The 21089-nt window shown below is 41.0% G+C and overlaps 1 non-coding gene across 1 annotated transcript; it reads right to left on the bottom strand.

Annotated features, from left to right (window-relative positions):
- Window positions 1–13284: 13284 nt before the first annotated feature.
- LOC118353336 (U6 spliceosomal RNA) lies at window positions 13285–13388 on the bottom strand. Its single transcript, XR_004812125.2, has one exon. It is a non-coding gene; the product is annotated as a U6 spliceosomal RNA (small nuclear RNA).
- Between the last annotated feature and the right edge of the window lie 7701 nt (window positions 13389–21089).

Genomic DNA, 21089 nt, shown 5'->3' on the forward strand with positions numbered 1-21089 from the left:
AGTTTCTAGTTAAAAACGTTTTTACAAATTCCAATTTCAAATGGTTTCACTGGTGAATTCTACAAAAAAATTTAAAAGATAAAATATCAATTCAATACAACTATTTTTCTGAAACCAGCATTGTGCTGAGTTTAAAGCCAAAAGCATTACAAGAAAAGACTATATATGTCAATAGGCACAAAAACCTTTACCAAAACTTTAACATATCAAATCCAGCAATATATCAAAATGATAGTATTCATATCTGAGTGAAGTTTACCTCTGGAATGTAAGGTTGTTTTATTCTTTTTTAATTGAGAGGTAATTTGTATATCATAAAATTCACTCATTTTAAGTTGTACAATGCAATGGTATTTATTTAGCATATTTATAAAATTGTGTAACCAGTCTACTTCCAGAACATTTCTATCACCCTGAATAGGAAACCCTGTGTCCATTAGTGGTCACTCCCCACTCGTCTCTTCCCTGTCCCTGCAAACCACTAATCGGCTCTCTGTCTCCATGTGTTTGCCTATTGGGGACATGTTATCTCAAAGGGATTGTACAACATGTGGCCTGTTCTGACTGGCTTCTTTCATCACATAATGTTTTTGAGGCTTATCCAAAACGCTCAGTTTGTAACATGTCTCACTTCTTTTTTACAGCTGAATATGATTCCATTGTATGGATATGTCACATTTTGCTTATTTATCCATCAGTTGCTGGACATTTGGGTTATTTCCACTTTGGAGACTATTATGAGTAATACTGCCATGAACATGCACATACAGTTTTCATGTGGATATATGGTTTCATTTTTTTAGGTATCCATCTAGAGTAGAATTGTTAGGTCATATGGTAACACTATGTTCAACTTTTTGAGGGACTACCAAACTGTTTTCCAAAGTGGCTACACCATTGTACATTTTCCTCAACAATGCATGAGTGTTTCACTTTCCCTACATCCTTACTGACACTTGTTATTGTCTGTCTTTTTTATTAGGGGTAGTAAAAGGATTGGCTTAATATTTGAAAGTCAACCATTTCAGTAGACTTGAAAAAAATCCATATGATCATCTCAGTAGATACAGAAAAATTATTTGACAAAATTCAATGCTCATTTTTATAACTAAATAAAAAAGAACTAGCTGCAAACTATGAACATAAACTTCCAGAACTTGATAAAAGAGCATCTCTATAGCTGACATCCTCATAGAGGACACCACATTGAATGGTGAAAACTGAACGTTTTCCCCTTCATTCGGGTAAGAAGCAAGGATGTCTCCTCCTTTCCCTTCTATTCATTATTGACCTGGGAGTCCTAATCAGCAGAGGAAAAGTAAGAAAAAGAAATGAAAGGCAAAAAGAGAAGTAAAACTATATATACTCACAGAGAACATGATTATGTACATAGAAAAGGTTAAGAAATCTCCAAAAACACTAGTCAATCTAATAAGTGAGTTTAACAATAGTACTGGAAACAATGTCTGTTTACAAAAAATAATTGTTATACTAGCAACAAACAATTAGAAACTGAAATTTTAAATACTGTTTGCAACAGCATCAAAAACATATTTCAGGGAAACTTTAACAAAAAAAATGTACTAGACTTGTGCATTGAAAACTACAAAAGCCTACTTCAAAAATTTAAAGGCCTCCAGAATTAGAGGGATATACTATGTCCAATATTATTTATCAGTGTTAAGATATCAATTTTTCTCAAACTTACCTCTAGATTTAATGCAATGCTGTTCAAAACCGCAGAAGACTTTTTGTTAAGAAATTGAAAAGCTGATTATAAATTCTACATGGAGGGGCACCTGGGTGGCTCAGGGGTTGAGCTGAGGGCATGATCTGCCTTCAGCTCGGGCATGATCCTGGACTCCAGGGATCGAGTCCCCCATTGGGCTCCAAGCAGGGAGCCTGCTTCTGCCTGTGTCTCTGCCTCTCTCTCTGTCTCTCATGAATAAATAAATAAAATTTTAAAAAACATAAATTCTATATGGAAATGCAAAAAAAACCTAAAATAGGAAAAACTATTTTGGAAAAGAAGAACAAAGTTGGAAGAGATTTACTGTTTCAAAATTTACTATAAAGCTACATTAATCAAGATTACGGTGCCAGCATAAGAATAGACAAAGAGATAAATAGAACAGAATAAAGCGTCCAAAGATAGACTCACACATAAAAGACCATTTGAATTTTGACAAAGATGTACCAAGATAACTCAGTAATGAAATAATTGTATTTTTAACAAATGATGATGGAACAATTGTATTTCCGGTTGCAAAAGCATGTATGTTGACTTTTATACCATATTCAAAAAAAACCTACCTTCATACCCATCTAGACCTAAGTGTAAAAATAAGCACATGAAAAAATGCTCAACAGCCAAAATCATTAAGGGAGTACAAATTGAAACTGTGATCATCTACCCCTGCAGGTCTGTGAGAAGAGCTCCAATTTAAAGACTCCAATACTAAATGTTGGCAAGGGTGTGGAGCAACAGGAAATCTCATATGTTGCTGGTAGGAATGTAAAATAGCACACCCATTTTGGCAAAGAGCTTGACAATTTCTTAAAAAGTGAAATATGCGCTGACCATGTAACCTAACGATCTCATTCCTAAGTATTTACCCAAGAGAAATGAAAACAGATGTCCACAAAAACATTTGTACATGAATGGTCATAGCAGCTTCAAGATAACAAAAATTTAGGGGCGCCTGGGTGGCTCAGTGCTTGAGTATCTGCCTTTGGCTCAAGTCGTGATCCCCAGGTCCTGGGATCGAGTCCCGACATCAGCGGGGTGCCTGCTTCTCCCTCTGCCTGTGTCTCTGCCTCTCTCTCTCTCTCTGTCTCTCTGTTTCTCATGAATAAAATAAAATAAAAAACCCACAAATTTGGAGACAAGCCAAATGTCCACCAACAAATGAATGGATGAACAAATTTGGTATATCCATTCAGTAGACCACCACCGAGTGGTAACTACACATGAACAAGTGACACGTGCTATGACAGTGATGAATCTCAAACAAAAACATGCCTAGGGAAAAAAACCACACACTTAAAATATAGGATTACCTTTATATGAAATTCTAAACCTGGTGACCAAAATCAGATCAGGCTAGGGCCAGGTGCAGGAATAGGAGACTGCCATAGAGGAAAAGAGAATTTTGTGGGGCGATGGGAATGTCCTGTATCTTGATGACAGTAGTTACATTGGGTGTTTTCATTTGTTAAAATCCATGAACATGAGGGACGGCTGGGTGAGCAGTTGAGCGTCTGCTTTCAGCTCAGGGCGTGATCCTGGGGTCCTGGGATTGAGTCCCACATCAAGCCCCCCTGCAAGGAGCCTGCTTCTCCCTCTGCCTGGGTCTCTGCCTCTCTGTCCATGCTCTCTCTCTCATGAATAAACAAAATCCTTTTTTATAAATCCATGGAAATGAACATTTTGACCGTATGCATTTTTATCATACGTAGGCAATATCTCAAATGTTGAGTTTTAGAATTGTAGAAAAATTGTAGAATTGTTAGAAAAATTGTACAGAAGGCAATGGTTTTGGAGGAAGCTTGAGTTGTTTCCCTCACGGTACACTTGGCTGTCTTGTTCTCTCTCCTCCCACGTCTCCTCTCCCACCCCCAGTCTCTGCTCTTAAGCCACAGCCTTCTTTCATTTGCCGGCTCTCCAAATATTTGGAGAGGTCTCTATCAGTGGGTTCCTTCGCCAACCTCCCCCACCAACGTCTTCTCTCCTGCGGGTTAAACATTTCCAGTTCTTCAGCCATTCACATCTGATGTCGCTTCTACTCTTGATAAAAGCAGAGCTGGGAAAGCTGGGTGGCTTGTGCAGGGCGGCAAGATCTGGCAGGGTGGTGAATATTCCCAACCTAGGGAGAGCATTAAAAGGGCGAGCAGAACCAAACAAACAAAACTGTGAGTGTTTACAGTGGAAAAGTGTACAGTGACCCAGATCGTGGCAGGCACGCAAGCCACGGGCAACATTTCATTTCCCCTGAAGCAGGTTTTTGAAGGAAAGAGAGATGAATCTACCCCAGGATCGTGTCCCTGCATTGGGCTCAGAGAATTTCTCTCAGTTTCCTTGGTTGCACACATCAGGCTACCAATATCTAAGCAGCCCGTCATCCTCACCACGATTTCTCTTTTCAAATTTCCTGTGCCCTATGAAGAACAGTATCTTTAAAGCAGTATTTGCATTTTGTGTTACCTCCTGTGTTCTCATCTCTTGAGCAGCTATCCTGGCTCAGTTATGTGTAGGTTATTTAATGGCTCTGTTTTCCCACTTGTAAAATAAAGATAACAATTGCAATACTTTCAAAGTGTTGCTATGATGACTACATGTATTCCTATACGTGAAATGCTTTGAATAATTCCTCTTAAAGCACTCTTTAAGTATTTTCTGTTGTTCTTTACCCAAGGATAAAGGAGGAAAATCTTTTTTTTTTTTTAAAGAAAAAGAGAGAGCAGGGAAGGGGCAGAGGGAGAGGGAGAGATAGAATTTGAAGCAGCCTCCATGCCCAGTGAGGAGCCCAACGTGGGGCTAAGTCTCCTGACCCTGAGATCATGACCCAAGTTGAAACAAAGAGTCCAGCATTCAATCATCTGAACCACCCAGGCACTTCAGGGAGGAAAATCTTATAAGCTTCTACACAGGATGAACAGGTTATCTGTAAAGAGGGTAGGAGTGGGGCCGGAGGAGGAAGAGGCTGGCCGTGAAATTCTTCTTTGCAACATTAGAAGGTACAAGGTCGCTGAATGTATTTCAAATTAAAGATCCTGTGACCAGCTGCTATATATTTCACCTGTCAGAATGAAAGATATTATTACATACATGCAAAATGCATTTCCTCACCCCATAGTAAGCACGCTATAAGGGTTTTCTGTTGCTATTAGGACCACGATCTGAGACTTCCAGTCCACCTTCCTGCATTAGAACTATCTTTCCGCTCCCATTCTGTACACACCACCCACTGCCACTCCTTCACCTGACCCGCCCTCCTCTCTGTTCTTTCTTCACTTAGATTTCAATTATTCCAGCCCTAGGAAGCCAGGAAGTCACATTCCATCTAAATTAATGGACTATCTCTCCCAATTTGGCCAGGTTTGTGCTAGCTATCAACAGCCTTCGATTAGGGAAGTAGGACAAAAAGAGAATACACTTGGCCTACCAAAAATCTTAGGAAGTGTAAGAATCCTGGAAAAATACCAGAAAAGGTTTGGCCTGTTTCATGAGGAAATCTCCATTGCTTTGAATTTTTAAACTCTTAACTATATCTAAAAGGATTTCATACAACTGGAAAGTTCATTGTTTTGTGATTTGTACTATTTTTTCTAGTTACCCTGTGATTTGATTGGCCTTATTTCTTTAAAAAATAAATGATTGCATTATTGCTAAATTTGGGATTGTTTACGAAAACTGCAATTTGAAAATTTAGACTTTTTTTTTGAAGAGGAGGAAAAAGTAAAAAAAAAAAATCTAAAGCATGTTTGCCAAGAATTTTATGTCTGAATTTTTTTACAGCAATTTAAGGGAAAAAGTAATTGTTATGTTTCTGATTCATTTATGCTTGGGTCATCAAATTGTTGGTTTTTTTAAAAGCTATTTGATGTTCCACTAGCTTTTCAATCCTTTACGACTTTTAATGTCTTTTTTTTAACGCCTCATTAAAGACTTTTTTGCTCTCTTTGTGGGTTTTATCAGTCAATTATTGTGCCTTGTATTTAACCCATACTTATCAAACTGAGCGATTGCTTGAACAGGCTTCTTCTCAGTGTCCTTGCACTGGTGCTTTTCTCCTCCTGGAACATTCCTTTCTGGATACCTTCACGGCTGACTTCTTTATTCCCTTTATTTAAAAGTCACCTTTTCAATGAGGCCTACCTTGACCACCCTAGTTCAAATTACAAAAGTAAAATGTAGTGTGTGACATAATGTACAAGTAATTGTGTCCATCAGCACAAAAATGACATATCCAAGTAAAACTTAAAATAATTAAAAAAAAATGTTAGAGAGACTTTGCAGTTCTTCTAGTCCAAACTTCTGACTCTACAGATGAAGCCTCTAGAGGTTAACTGACTTCCCTCAGATCAGACAACCAATTAAATTCAGAAATAATTGTATCTAATAGGCGTCTTACACTCAACATGCCCCAAACTGAACTCCTGTTGTTCCTCCAATCCTATTCCTCCCACAGCCCTCCCCGTCTTGGCTCATGACATCATCCTGCCAATTGCTCACACCAAAAACTTTGGAGTCATCCTTATCTTCTTTTCTTTTACACCCCCATGTCTAATCTTTCAACAAATCTTGTTTGCTCCACCTCTGAGATAGATATGAGATCCTACTACCTTTATATCTACCACACTCGTGCAAGTGGCCATCACGTCACTCCTAGAATACAGCAGTCTCCTAACCGGTCTCCCTGCTCCTGCTCTTCCTCCCAATCATCTACTCTCAATCAGTAGCCAGAGTGATCCCTTTAAACCTAAGTTGGTTCTTGCCACTCGTTTTTTTTTTTTTTGTAGGCTCCATACCCAACATGAGGCTTGACCTCATGACCCTGAGACTAAGAGTCGCATGCTCCAGTGACTGAGTCAACCAGTTGCCCCAGTTCTTGCCATTCTTGTGCTCCATTCCAAAATGTGTGTTAACTCCCCCATTTCACCCAGGTAGTGCTTACAGAACTCTCCACCGTTTGACCTCCATTTGCCCCAAACTTGACTTCTACTACTCCATCCCTTGCTTGCTACACTCTGAATGTAGTGATCTTCCTGCTATTTCTTGAGAAAGCCAGGCACATCCCCACCTGATGGTCTTTTACTGTCTCTCTCCTTGCTGGGAACACTTCCTCTAGATATCCCCACAGTTAGTTCCATCATCTTTGTTCAAAAGGCATCTTCTCGATGATTCTATATTAATCTTATTGAAAATCGTAAACTGCCCATTTTTTAAAAAAGATTTTATTTATTTATTCATGAGACACACAGAGAGAGGTAGATACACAGGCAGAGAGAGAAGGAGGCTCCACGAAGGAAGCCTGTTGTAGGGACTCGATCCCAGGACCCCGGGATCACGCCCTGAGCCGGAGGCAGATGCTCAGCTGCTGAGCCACCCAGGTGCCCTGCAAACTGCTCATTTATATCTCAGTGGTACCTGATTTCTCTTACCCTGTTCTACTTTTCTTTTTCTTTCAGAACATATCCACTTCTACTACAGTATGTCATTACTTATTCATTATGTTTATCATTTATTGTCTACTTCCTTCCTATTATAATGTAAGGTCAACAAGAATAGGAATGTTCTTCTGTTTTATCATTGTATCCTAAAGTGCCTAGAACTGGCACAAAGTAGATATTCAATAAATATTTGTAGCAAGAAAGAAAAGAAGAAAGAGAAGGAGGACAGACCTCTCTCCTAGAGACCTAGAGCCATCGGAGTACCTTATGTTGTGAATACCAAGTGGACACAACTAACTTCACTGCAAAAAATCTTAACAAGTTGAAAATAAGGCAAACCTTGGATTACCAGGAATCAGGTAATATTGTTCTTCAAATCCCCTTTTCTGTGCCCTTGCCATCGGGCAAAATAACAACTTTTATGTTCTATTTCACTCAGAATTTTTCTGATGAAGCTATTAATTTACCTAAAGTCATATGAATGTTCTTACTTCAGTTTTGGTTTCCAGTGTGCTACCCTTCCTTACATTACTTACATTTTAAGAGAAAAGAGCAGAAATAGGGCAATATTTACCCTGAAGCAGTGAGTTTTTATTGGTAAAATATTAGGCAGTATGGTATGTGGTGAGAGAAGTGTCAGTTGTCCAATGTAAGTATCTGTTTACTCTGGGTGAAATTAGCCCACTAGTATGGCTTTGCCAAATTACTTCAAAATCTATGTAAACTACTAATTACAGAACAAATGCAAAATGGATACAAACGAGGAGCTCAGATATGGCAAAGCCAATGGTGGGGATTAGTGGGATATACTCAGAGGTTCATGAAATTTAATAAAATGTGGTTCATCTATTTAGTTTAGTTTATTTACTTTTTTTTAGAGAGAGAGTGAGTGTGTGAGATGGGGGAAGGGTAGAGGGAGGGAGAGAGAGAATCTTTTTTTTTTTAAAAGGTTTTACTTATTTATTTATTCATGAGAGACACAGAGAGAGAGGCAGAGACACAGTCAGAGGGAGAAGCAGGCTCCATGCAGGGAGCCCGATGTGGGACTCGATCCCGGGACCCCAGGCTCAGGCCCTGAGCCAAAGGCAGATGCTCAACCACTGAGACACCCAGGCGTCCCAAGAGAGAGAATCTTAAGCAGACTCCATGCCCAGTGAGATCATGACCTGAACCGAAATCAAGAGTCGGATGTTTAACTGACTGAGCCGCCCAGGCACCCCATGGTTTATTTACTTATATATTTATTAAGTAATCTCTATACCCAACATGGGGCTCGAATTTGCAACCCCAAGGTCAAGAGTCACACATTCTTCCAACTTAGCTAGCCAGGCATCTCATAAAATGTGGCCTAGAATAAACTTATAATAGGATGAACAGTAAAATTATATAACAGAAATGCAGATGTGACTACTGGAGGAGGGAGAAGGAGTTGGGCTAAGTATTGGATGCATGAAGAATGAAAGTCAAGACTTCTCTGATAAACAACCAAGAATTAGATCAATTTTTCAGATATTTTAGGCAAAACAACCTCTCTTGCATTTTTAACCAACCTATGCATTGCAAAGCATTGAGGGAAACAAGGTCAAGTTAGAGACACAATGTATTAGAAAATAGATTTGGCTTTGAGTGTGACATTAGGAAAGAAACAGAATTGATTGATTGAAGTATAAGAATGAAACAGCTTTGGAAGGGGTTAAGAAATTAGATTGTTTAATTCTAAGAATAGACATAATGTATGCCCCATTTGTATAATATATTGATCACACGTTCTATATTTTTGCAATACACAAAAAATTTCCGGAAGCTTGCACAAAATAATTATTATGGTTACTTCTGAGGGAAAGATATGGAAGTGTGCGTGGGGCATAAATACAGAAAATTGTACATTTTGTGTACTTCTATATTGTTTGAATGTATCCTTTGAAGATATATTATTCTATAGAAAAAGCTTAACAATTTTAAAGGACAACATTTAATAAAAGTCTAAGGAAAGATAAAGGAAGTCTTGATACTACTTCAAGTCATACTTAAAAATCAGGAATAGTGGGACACCTGGTTGGCTCAGTCAGAAGAGCATGTGACTTTTCATCTGGGGTCATGAGTTAAAGCCCCACGTTGGATTTAGAGATGACTTCAATAAGTAAATAAATAAATAAATAAATAAATAAATAAATAAAGGGTGCCTGGTGACTCAGTAGTTGAGTGTCTGCCTTTGTCTCGGGCCGTGATCCCAGGGTCCTGGGATCAAGTCCCATATCAGGCTCACCACAGGGAGCCTGCTTCTCCCTCTGCCTGTGTCTCTGCCTCTTTCTGTGTGTCTCTCCTGGATAAATAAGTAAAATCTTTGAAAGAGAGAAAAAGAAAGAAAGAAGAAAGAAAGAAAGAAAGAAAGAAAGAAAGAAAGAAAGAAAGAAAGAAAGAAGAGAGAGAGAAAGAAAGAAAGAGAAAGGAAGAAAGAAAGAAAGAAAGAAAGAAAGAAAGAAAGAAAGAAAGAAAAAGAAAGAAAGAAAGAAAGAAAGAATAATCTCAGCAGGTCAGGGATCTCATAGAGGAGGGATGTGAGGGATGGATAGATTACTAATTGAACAAAACTTGAGGAAAGGGAGGGCATTGGGGGCATGAAACACCTTGGTGTTCTCCGTGTACCATGTGCAGTTTGTTACTGCTGGAGCTTGGGATGGGAGGAAGCAGGTGAGACTGAAAAGGTAGACAAGCTGGAATGTGATGCGTCTTGGGAACCAGGCAAGGAAAATGGGTCCATGAAGGCAGGATGGTGTCCGTCTTGTTCACCACTCACCTCCCGAGCACTGTGCCTGATGCATGGTAAGTACCACCTCAGTACATGTGTAGAATTATTAAATGAGACCAAGATGGGGAGAAAAGAAGAAGAACATGTAGCATCAGGTACCAAAGTCAAGGCCAGGGAGCTTCGAGAAGGGGATTGTGGATGGATGCAGTAAGGTGGAGGTTTCACATTCCGTTAACACAGGCATCTCTGTGAGTATAAAAGGCATTTATTTGTTAAATGTAAATATAAAATATCCCACAACTTTTATAACCCATTTTTCTGTTCCTTAATTTTGACTATACCCAGATCCTCAGCAAATGAAAACATGCTCACAATAAATAGTAGCCAGTTTTTACCATCGGATGGGAGACTGAAGAGACCTGAGTGGGGGGCCGGAGCCACACCATTAGTGGGTGAGGAGATCATTGCATTCAAAAGATCCCCCATTCTGACTCCCTCTTGCCATCTGGCACATGATCTCAGCCCTGCTGTAAACGTAGTGAACACACAGGCTCTAGTTTCACCCGCACTTCTACTACTACTGTCATGGAAGGCTGCCGCTTTTTAGAGGGGGATCCTCTCCTCCTGCTCCCCATTGGCTGAGGCTCTGGTGCCCACACCTCTCTCAGCCTCTGGGAGGCCTTGATTAAGAGAGAGAAACCAGTTCCAGCGAGTGCTGAGAGGAGCGTCTGATTGCAGTAAATCAACGGTGAGGAATGATTGTGATCACAGAGACGATGGCTCTGAAGCACATGTTTGGTCTTAGAGCAAAATATATTCTCTTTAGAAAGAAAAAAAAATCAGAAAAAAAAGTTCCACTTGGCTCTTTACATGGAAAATGTTCCTGTATTTTAACAATAAAAAATATACTTCATGCCCTTTTTAACACTCTATCATGCTTACCTCACACTCTTCCTTTGCTTATCTATTCCTGGAACGCCCTCCCTATCCTCCCTGCTTCCCCAATGTCCTTTGCAACCAAATATTCATTCCTCCACTTCTGGGAATATTTCACCAAATATGTTTTGAGAAGGCTCCTCCCCTATTTTTGTCACTGGTCTTGGTGGAATTGCCTCTATTCATAGCTCGAGAGGTAGGCCCGACTTAAAGCAATCACTATAGCCCTTTGCCCAAATCACCATGATTAGTTTAAGGATTGATACATAACCCAGTCAGAGCCAATGAGGTGCTGATTTCATTTGTTACAGATTCTGGGAAAGAGTCACTTCCTTGCTTTCTCTCTGGGCCGACTGGAAAAGAGGCACATCCTCCTATCTTCTGGAGGATGTGATAGGAAGATATGAGGTCTAGAACTACAGCACACATTTTGTTGCCAAGAGGGAAACCAGCTAAACAGCAAAACCAACATTATCTCTCATTCCCTTTACCACAGACTTCAGTACTTTAGTACTAAATCATATCGCTAGATAACGGGCATAGTTGTTTATCAATATTATAATAGGATAATACCCCATATTGCATTAGAGCTCATGGCTAGATTTAAAGATTTTACTATATTTAAGTCCTGGAAGTGCCACTGTCTAGGTGTATGATATAAGGAAAATTCCTTAAGTTTTCCACACCTGTTTTCCTTACCTATGAAACAGGAATAAGAACAGTATATATTAGTTGTAGAGATCTTCACTTCCGGGAAAGCAGTGGACAAAGCTAATGCTGAAAATTCATATGTTTTCACGTCTCTTGACTACAACTAAGAGAGGAATTGCTGGGTCAGTAATTCTATGTTTAATCCTTTGAGAAAGTATAAGCATAGAATTGAAAGTTCAGTATGCAAGTTAAAGAGGAAAGGAGACACAGATGAAGGGAGAATTGGTGAACTAGAAGATAGATTTAAGGATATTAATGAGAGACAACAAAAGGAGACAAAGAAAGAAATATACGAGAAAACAAAATCCTACATTTACCTAATAAAAGTTTCAGAGAAAATAGAGACAGAGGAGAGACGATATTTGAAGTGATAATGACTGAGAATTTTTCAGAACTGATGAGGGACTCAGATCCTCAAATTGGATAAGTGCACTGAGTCCTATATAGGATAAATACAAATAAATTTCTGCCTGAGTTGTTTTTAAAGATTTCATTTTAAAGTAATACCTATACCTACCATGGGGCTCAAGCTCACAATCCAGAGATCAAGAGTTGCATGCTCTACCAACTAAGCCAGCCAGGTGCCCCCACCTGGGATTTTAATGAACTCAAAGAACTCACAGGAAAAAATTTTTAGCTTGGCTCTCATGATAGAGATAATACCATTTCCAATTTGATAATTCAACAAATATTTATTGAGCATCTATTATTTGTAAGGCAGGGCTAGCCATATTGGAATAAACTAAGACCCATATGATATCAATTATACTCTCAGTGTAGTTGCTCTTAAAGTGCGTATGATGATTCATTTTATTTTCTAACTTAGCTATGCCATAGTGACCAGACATTTGGTCAAACACCAGTCTAGATGTCATTGTGAGGTACTTTTCAGATAAGTTAACATTTAAATCAGTAGACTTTGAGTAAAATAGATTAGTCTTTATAATGCGGGTAGGCCTCATCCAATCAGTTGAAGGCTTTAACGGAAAAGTGGCTGACATATCCAAAGGAAGAGTCTACCTCCAAATTGCTTTCAGACTCAAGCTGAAACATTAACTTTTCCCTTGGTCTCCTGCCTGCTGCGCTCATATCACATGAGCCGATTTCTTATTTTTTTTAAATTATTTATTCATGAGAGACACAGGCAGAAGGAGAAGTAGGCTCCCTTTGGGGAGCCTGATGTGGGTCTCGATCCCAGAACTCCGGGATCACGACCTGAGCCAAAGACAGAGGCTCAACCGCTGAGCCTCCCAGGTGCCCCCATGAACCAATTTCTTCAAATAAATATTTTTTTAATTTCAATCTTTTTATCTATCTTCAGTCTCTCTCTCTCTCTCTCTTTCTCTCTGTATCTATTCGATTGGCTCAATTTTCTCTGGAAAACCCCAATTAATCAAATACGGTACATGATCAAGCTCGGCATCTATTTCTCAATGTGTGATGATGTCACTTAGATTACAAATTCTTTAAGGAGAGAGGTGTTTAAATTCATTCAATCTTCTTTGGAATAATTATCATAAAGCTGGATAGAAAATGTTAGTTAATTCATGAAAAGCAAGTGAAAGAATGTTAATGTATCCTAAGAAGCATAAACAATGTATTTGTTGATCTGTCACTATAAACTGTGGAATTTAAAAAATGATTATAGTTTGTTTTATTTGTATGAGTATTATTTAAAATTTATTTATTTATTTATTTATTTATTTATTTATTTATTTATTTAGGAATGCTTCACGGATTTGTGTGCCATCCTTGTGCAGGGGCCATGCTAATCTCTGTATCATTCCAATTTTAGTATCTGTACTGCTGAAGTGAGTGCTTGGTTCAGGAATTTTAAACTGTTCCATTCTAAACCTAGTATTTTTTTCCTTCAATGTAGCTTGAATTGGTTTCCTGTTCCTTGAAGCCGAAGAGCTCTAAATAACATACCTACCTCCCATAAAGATAGAAGAGCATATAATAAGACAGGTTCATTAAAATAAGGATTACATGAATATGAGTTATGTAATAAAAAGGGAGGAAGAATGGTCTTACCAGAAATTCTAGGCTAAGGATAATTGCCATAATTGAGAACAAAATTTATCTTGATTTTCTCAGCAACCAAGGACAAAGGGAACCTCAATAAATTACCTTATTGTCATTGTCAAATAAAAGAAGCCTATTTCTTCATCAAGATAATGAACTATTATTCAGCCATCAGAAAGAAGGAAATCTTGCTGTTTGTGACCACACGGATGGGGCTTGAGGGTGTTATGCTAAGTGAAATAAGTCAGACAGAGAAACAAATACTGTGTGATATCACTTATATGTGGAATCTAAAAGAGCCAAATTCGTGGAAACAGAGTGTGATTTATAGACCAGGAGATACGAAGATCCAAGGAACCTCTGTTTGGTGATCAGTAAAACAGAGTTTGTCCAGGGAGAGGAAGGGCATCTGCAGTGCCAGCCTCATGGGGTAACTCGGGTGGACTTGCTACAATTCTACCAATAGCACAGTGGCAGGTGCAATATTAGCTGCTCTGGCTGGGTGAACACGTTACTGAAGCAAGCTGAAGAACTCGCTCAGAAATTCACAGGAATCTCCTAGAGAGAATTGGGAAGAGGACAAGGGGAGTGAGAAACCCTACAATAATGGTGGCTGCCAGAGTCAGAGAAGGGGTGCTTGTTAACATGACCAAAACGTAACCCCCTCCCTAGTGAGGTCTGAGACACAGAGGTTGCGTGTACTATACCAAAGGGTGTGCTTCCAAGGACTAAAAGAAATGTTGTGGTAACCACATAAAAGAGTAGAAATGATTTCAAATATAATACCCTACCCTTCACAAACAGAACGGGCACAGCTGTCTCTGTAGTAAGTTTACTCTGTTTTCAACTCCTTGCTTCTTGGTCAAATTTCAGAATCTTTCCTTGATCAAAATGGTTTGTATCCCAAGTGCACGTAGCTAAGCTAAAGACTTTTTTTTTTTTTTTTTGCTTCCTTTCTCTGTGAGAGATGCATTATATCGATCTATATCTGTATCTATATCTCTATCTCCAAGCGTTTCTATTCCGGGCAAATTTCGAATTTGTTTGAGGAAGACTGTATTTAGCATGTTTGTTATGAAGAGACTCAGGTATCACATAGAGCTCCTGATCTCTTAGGTAGAGAAAGTGACCACAGGTGTCAATCCGGTGTGAGAGTGGGACAAGGGTGGCGACAATGGCAATGAAGAAAGTCAGACCCCCACCTGCTCCTCTATGGTGCTGTGGTTCGGGTAGGTCAGGGGGATGGACACATTCACAGCTTCTTAAAAAACATTGCCTCAAATTTGCCTCCACCTGGAGAAAAATTGCTAGTGGGAGTCCTTGGCCTTGTCCTGTTTTGTGTTTTTATTAGTGACTTGGACGGCAACATGGAAAGCATGCTTGTCATACTTACCAATGTTGCAAAGCCGGTAGAGGTTGTTTGGTGAAAGACCCAGTGTCATGAAATTGAATGGCCGTCCAATTAACATTAATTAAAATCAAGTAAGAGGAAATCAGTTGCGTTCCTAATGCACCCAGCTTGACCACTTTTCATGGAAGAAGAAACATGATTTAATAGGATGGGGAGGCAGCTAAGGAAATCAGCCCAATAGTAACTTGGAGTGACACAGCATTCTGTCGAAACTGAGGCTCTGGTCGTGTTCCGATGACCCCCGGACTATGAATAGACTACGGGTACCCACCTTTCAGGGATGTCGAACAAGTAGACCTGCAGAGATAGCAGAAGAAAAGGGAGGAGAGAGATCTGGAAGCCATGTGATGAGATAAGAATTCAGCATGTCTGAGATCTTTATCCAGGAAAAGAGAGTCTTTAGGGAGCATGTGACAGGGATGGCCAGCTCATTGGAAGGGAAGTCAGGTGGAAGGCCACTGTTATTATTTTGTCTGCCTCCAGAGGGCAGAAACAGGGCCACTGGGGGAAAGTTTGCAAGGAGGCAGGTGTCAGAAGACTGGGTATAGATGTGGAGTTGCTGATAAAGGGCTGTCTGGGCAAGAAACGTTTCCTTCTTCCTGGTGTGTTCAGGCTGGGCGGGTGCTTAGCTGTCATGGACGTGGGAACAAGGATTCTGCTTTGGGGAGGACAAGCGGGCTGAAAAGCTTTAGCTCCTTCCAACTCTGCGATCTTACTGTGAGCCCCGGCAGGCGGTCGTACAGCTTCCACCTGAAGAGCTTCCGATAACTGTGGGATGGATGTTCTCGTTTGAAATGACTTCAAGAATAGACAGACGTTGAACTACAATTTGCCTGTGTCTTGGCTTGAACAATGGTGAGGAAGGTGAAGCTGCCCCCCCTGACCGGTTACATTGTTCTGGAGAAGTGGGTTTGACCGAAGTTGCAGTGTGGCTCTTCGACTGGCTTATTGACTGAGCTGGCTGTCCTTTACACCAGTTAGGACTCTAGTAAGTTCTGAACGCTCTTCAAAACAGGATCAATTGGCTTTTTGTCAATGTTCATATTGAAGCTGGTATCAGATCTGGCTCAGGACGTCAGACAAAAAGTAAATGCAAAGAGTTAATGCCCTAGATCTAAGGCCAAGACCGGGTTTCAAGATTAGAAGCAAGACTGGGCCTGCCTGCAAGCATCTAGTGACCCTAGCCATGGGCAAAGCGAGGAAGGAAGGATATTGAGACTGAGAACCTGGCTGGAACTTCTAGACACTATGCCTTGCTGGCTATAGTCATCTCTGAGAAAGAAGTTCAAATTTAAACATTTTAGATTTAGAGAAGTATTCAGAGGTTTAATGCTTTGAGATTTTTTTCAGTGTTAAGTTCAAAACTCATGCTTTCTTCTTTTCTTTTTTAAGATTTTATTTATTTATTCATGAGAGACACACAGAGAGAGGCAGAGACACAGGCAGAGGGAGAAGCAGGCTCCCTGCAGGGAGCCCGATGTGGGACGACTCGATCCCAGGACCTGGGATCATGACCTGAGTGGAAGGCAGACGCTCAACCACTGAGCCACCCAGGTGCCCCCAAAACCAATGCTTTCTTATATATGTTAAAGTTACATGTCTTTTGTTATAAGGTATTTGAAATCAGGAAGTATCACTTTGGATCTTTTTTTTTTAATAGACTCATCTTACATGGACAATAGAGAGGCTTACACATCTGTATATTTTGTGACATGCCTTAACTTCCAGGCATCTCCATTTGAATTTGAATTTTTGTATTTGAGCAAATCCTGACCTGCTTTTGGAGCAAAGTTATGACTATGGTTCTCCATAATTTAGGACCTAGCGTGGCAGGTGACTTGGGTTGTCAACTCCATATAGTGAGACTCGTCGCCTCGTATTGAGGCTCTTTTTTCCCACTTGCAGACCATCACTCTGGCTTAAGTCTATCATCTCCCACCTCGGCTGGAGTCAGGTCATGGTTTTCTGACAAGAACCTTGTTCTACATCCTGCTTCCAGAATAGTCAGCTTTGAAACCTACTTCAATCACTCCATGCCTCTATAACCTCATTGTATTAAATTTAAATCCTTCAATGTGTAGTTAAGAGCTCTCTCAAAGGTCCCATCTTTTCCTTATAGTTTCCAATTCCTGTTCTTTTAATTCCCTCCAGGGAAGACATCTTCATTCATTCATTCATTCATTCATTCATTCAAAGATAAACCATTTTTTATTTACCGGGTATCAGATGTTTGAGGCTTTTAATTCTTAGGACCTGAACAGAAGGCACTATCACCATTTAACAAATAAAATATTTTTGAATGTTTAAGAGAGGACTCAGAGAACTTTAATAACTTGCCCAACATCACTGGCTTTTGTCTAATTATAATTTCCATGCTCTTTGCAACTACACCATACTTCCTCTTATTTTGCAACATTTATTGTGGTTTCTGTGCTGTGCCAACGCTGGTATAAGGTGCTAGGATAGGAAGATGAATGAAACACTGAGGTCATCTGTATGAGCATACGTTTAAAATTTTAAGGCCTTTTTGTGTATGTTGATTCTTAATTAAAACAAAATCAGTCTAGTAGAAGAAGTAGGCAGAAATAATGAGATCTGGAGAGAAACAGGAGTGTGCAAAGAGAAGTAAGATTCAAGTGTTTGCTGTTTTAGGATGAAGAAAAGAAAAAGAAGAAGAAGAAGAGGAGGAGGTGGTGGAAGAGGAAGAGGAAGAGAAGAGGAGGAGGAGGAGGAGGAAGAAGAAGAAGAAGAAGGAGAAGGAGAGAGAGAGGGAGAGGGAGAGGGAGAAGGAAGGAGAAGGAGAAAGAAGAAGAAGAAGAAGAAGAAGAAGAAGGAGGAGGAGGAGGAGGAGGAGGAGGAGGAGGAGGAGGAGGAGGAGGAAGGACACTTGAGTGGCTCAGCAGTTTGGTGCCTGCCTTTGGCTCAGGTCATGATCTCGGGGTCCTGGGACCGAGTTCCACATCGGGCTCCCCGCAGGGAGCCTGCTTCTCCCCTCACCTGTGTCTCTGCCTCTCCCTCTCTCTCTCATGTGTCTCTCATGAATAAATAAAATCTTAAAAAAAGAAGAAGACAACGACTGAGAAATAGGTCCTTTCTTTCTGGAATTCCCAGTTTGATTCTGGAGCTGTGTGGGATATTAGTGAAATCAGCCAAATGGGGCCCTCTGTCCTAATTGGCTTCTTTCACCACGTGTCTCCTAAGGGGCTCTTGAAGCCTTCTTTCTAAAACATGGTTCTGATCCTGGGTGATGGTCCTGCACGGGGAGGGGAAAAAAGAAAAAGCGGTGGCTCCCTAGCTCCCTCCTGAGCTTCTCCAGCTTCCCTGGGGGCCATGCCCTCCAGCCCCGCTGAACTCTCCTGACCCCGAAGCACACCTCTGTCCTCGCCTGCATGCTTTCCCTGTCTGGAGCACTCTTCTTCCTCTTCCCTGTCCTAAGATCTCTTCCTCGGCTTTGAGCTCCAGCTAACATCACTCCCGGCCTCCCCACAGTCTCATAGCTCTTTCCCCCAGAAACTCCTAATTCTTTTCAGTGCTTCTCGCATTGCTCTGAAGCTATTGACGGGTCTCCTTCATTTTTGCATCCCCAGCATCAACCAACCTAAGCTTTGTGCTTTGAATGAGGTATCCCTGATACATATTTGTTGAATAAATCATTTATAAACTATGGGGAAGAACCCAAATGAGTAGACACTTTGACAAAGTTGAGAGGGCAAGAAGGTTAGATTCAAGCATGGAGGGACGGGCTCGGCAAGGAGGTGAAAGCAGGCAAGAGGAATGGAGAAGCCTCGGGTTAGTGGCTTGCCCTGGAACCTCGGTCCTCTGCCAGGTTCAAGAAAACTCATTCATGAGAAATCTGGATGCGTCCTCTTCCTCTCTTGTCTTTCTCCTCTCCCCACACCCCGCAGGCCCCCTTCAACAGGCAATTGCGATGCTACTTCCATCTCTCTGCATGTCTGAGCTAAGACCTGAGTGCTATGAACGTTTTTTCATCTCAGTTTTCTTGTTTCTCGGGCCTCAGTGTGGTCCTATGTGCATTATCTGATAAATGATTGTTATTTTTTAGGTCACTGAAAGGAAGGCGTTGCTTGGGGTCAGTGCTGAGCAGGGCTTGGTGACCAACAGTTGATGCCCAATGTGTTCCTTTGGAATACCTGGGAAGCTAAGGAGAGGAGGGGCCTCTGTGGGAGGACCTCTGCCTTCTCGCCTCTTGGATAATTGGGGGGGGGGGGGAGGGAGGAAGGGAGGGGGATGGGAGGCAGCCTGTTGATCATTTTGGAGCCTCTACAACAGGAATACGTTACCCATTTAATTAATAGACACTCAAGAGTCACCCAAGGGGTCACGTTCCGCAGAAGCACAGGCCGGGTCGGTGCCTGCGCACCGGGCACCGCAAGGGGAAGCCAGACGTTGTGGCCTCGGTGCAGCGCGGGCTGGCCCGGCTGTGCTGGGGCGCGGACAGGTGCCGCGGTATTGAAGCAGACAAGCGAGTGACAGAATAGCTCACAAGGTTGTGGGGATGTAAGAAAAAAAAAAGTTACGATGTAACTTGCAAATGCAAAAAAAAAAAAAAATAGCGTCTTAGAGTCTGAGCTCTGGTTACTACTCAGCACAGGCTGCATGTATCCTGGCGTTTGGCCATCTCTGCGTGGCAGGTCGTGCCGTCCTGATTTTTTTTTTTTTTTAGGAGCTGTTTGTTCCCCTCTTAAGCCTCAGACTTCTTTAGCTTGGCTGGAAAAAAGAAAAGAAAGAAAAAAGAGAAGAGAAGAAAAGAAGAGAAAAAAGAAAGGAAAGGAAGAAAAAGAATAGAAGAAAAAAAAGAAAAAATAAAAAAAAAGAAAAAAAAGAGAAAAAGAAAAGAAAAAAATAAGAAAAAAAAAAGAAGAAAAGGAAAGAAAGAAAGGAAAAGGAAAAAAGAGAAAAGGGAAAGGAAGGGAAAAACGGAAACGGAAAAAGAAAAAGAAAAAAAAAAAAAAAAAAAAAGGAAAAGAAAAGGAAAAGGAAAAAGAAGAAAAAAAAGAAAAAGAAAGAGAAAAAAGAAGAAAAGAAACGAAAGAAAAGAAGAAAGAAAGAAAAAGAAAAAAAAGAAAAGGAAAAAGAAGGAAAAGGAAAGGAAAAAAAAAAAGGAAAGAAAAGAAAGAAAAAAAAAAAAAGGAAAGAAAGAGAAAAGAAAAAAGAAGAAAGAAGAAAGAAGAAAAGAGAAGGAAAGAAAAGGAAAGGAAAGAAAAGAGAAGAAGAAAAGGAAGGAAAAGAAAAGGGAAGAGAAGGAAAGAAAAGAAAAGAGACGAAAAGGAAAGAAAAGAAAAGAAGAAACGGAACGAAAAGAGAAGAGAGAAGGAAAGGGCAAAAGGAAAGAAAAGGAAAGCAAAAAAGAAAAGAGAAGGCAAGAAAGAAAAGGGAAGGAAAGAAAAAGAACAAACGAAGAGAAGGAAAGGACAAGGAAGAAAAGAAGAGAAAAAAGAAAAGAGAATAGAGAAGAAAAGAAACAGGAAAGGGAAGGAAAGAAAGAGGAAGAAGCGAAAAGGGATACGCGAAAGAAAAAAAAAGAAACAAAAAGAAAAGAAAAAAGCAAAGAGAAGAAAAGATAGGAAAGGAAAGGAAAGAAAGTAAAAGAGGGGAAAGGAAAGGGAAAAAAAAAAGAAAAGAGGGTGCCCGGGTGGCTCAGCGGCTGAGCGCCTCCTTCAGCCCAGGGCGTGACCCCGGGGTCCCGGGATCGAGTCCCGCGTCGGGCCCCCTGCACGGAGCCTGCTTGTCCCTCTGCCTGTGTCCCTGCCTCTCTGTCGCTCCGTGTTTCTCATGAATAAATAAGTCAAGTCTTAAAAGGAAAGAAGAGGAAAGGAAAGAGGAGGCGGGAAGGCGGCCGAGCAGCGGGCCCGCAGGAGCGCGGCGGCGGCGGCGGCGGCGGCGGCGGCGGCGGCGGCGGCGGCGGCGGCGGCGGCGGCGGCGGCGGCGGCGGCGGCGGCGGCGGCGGCGGCGGCGCTACTCGGCGGATTACGGCGGGGGCGGGGCCGGCGGCCCCATGTGGTCCCGACATCACTGACATGGCGGAGTCGCCCCGCAAACCCGCCTGGTAGTTATTGGAGCGGC

This window comes from Canis lupus, chromosome 34, assembly GCF_003254725.2.
Source record: "Canis lupus dingo isolate Sandy chromosome 34, ASM325472v2, whole genome shotgun sequence".
NCBI lineage: Eukaryota > Metazoa > Chordata > Mammalia > Carnivora > Canidae > Canis > Canis lupus.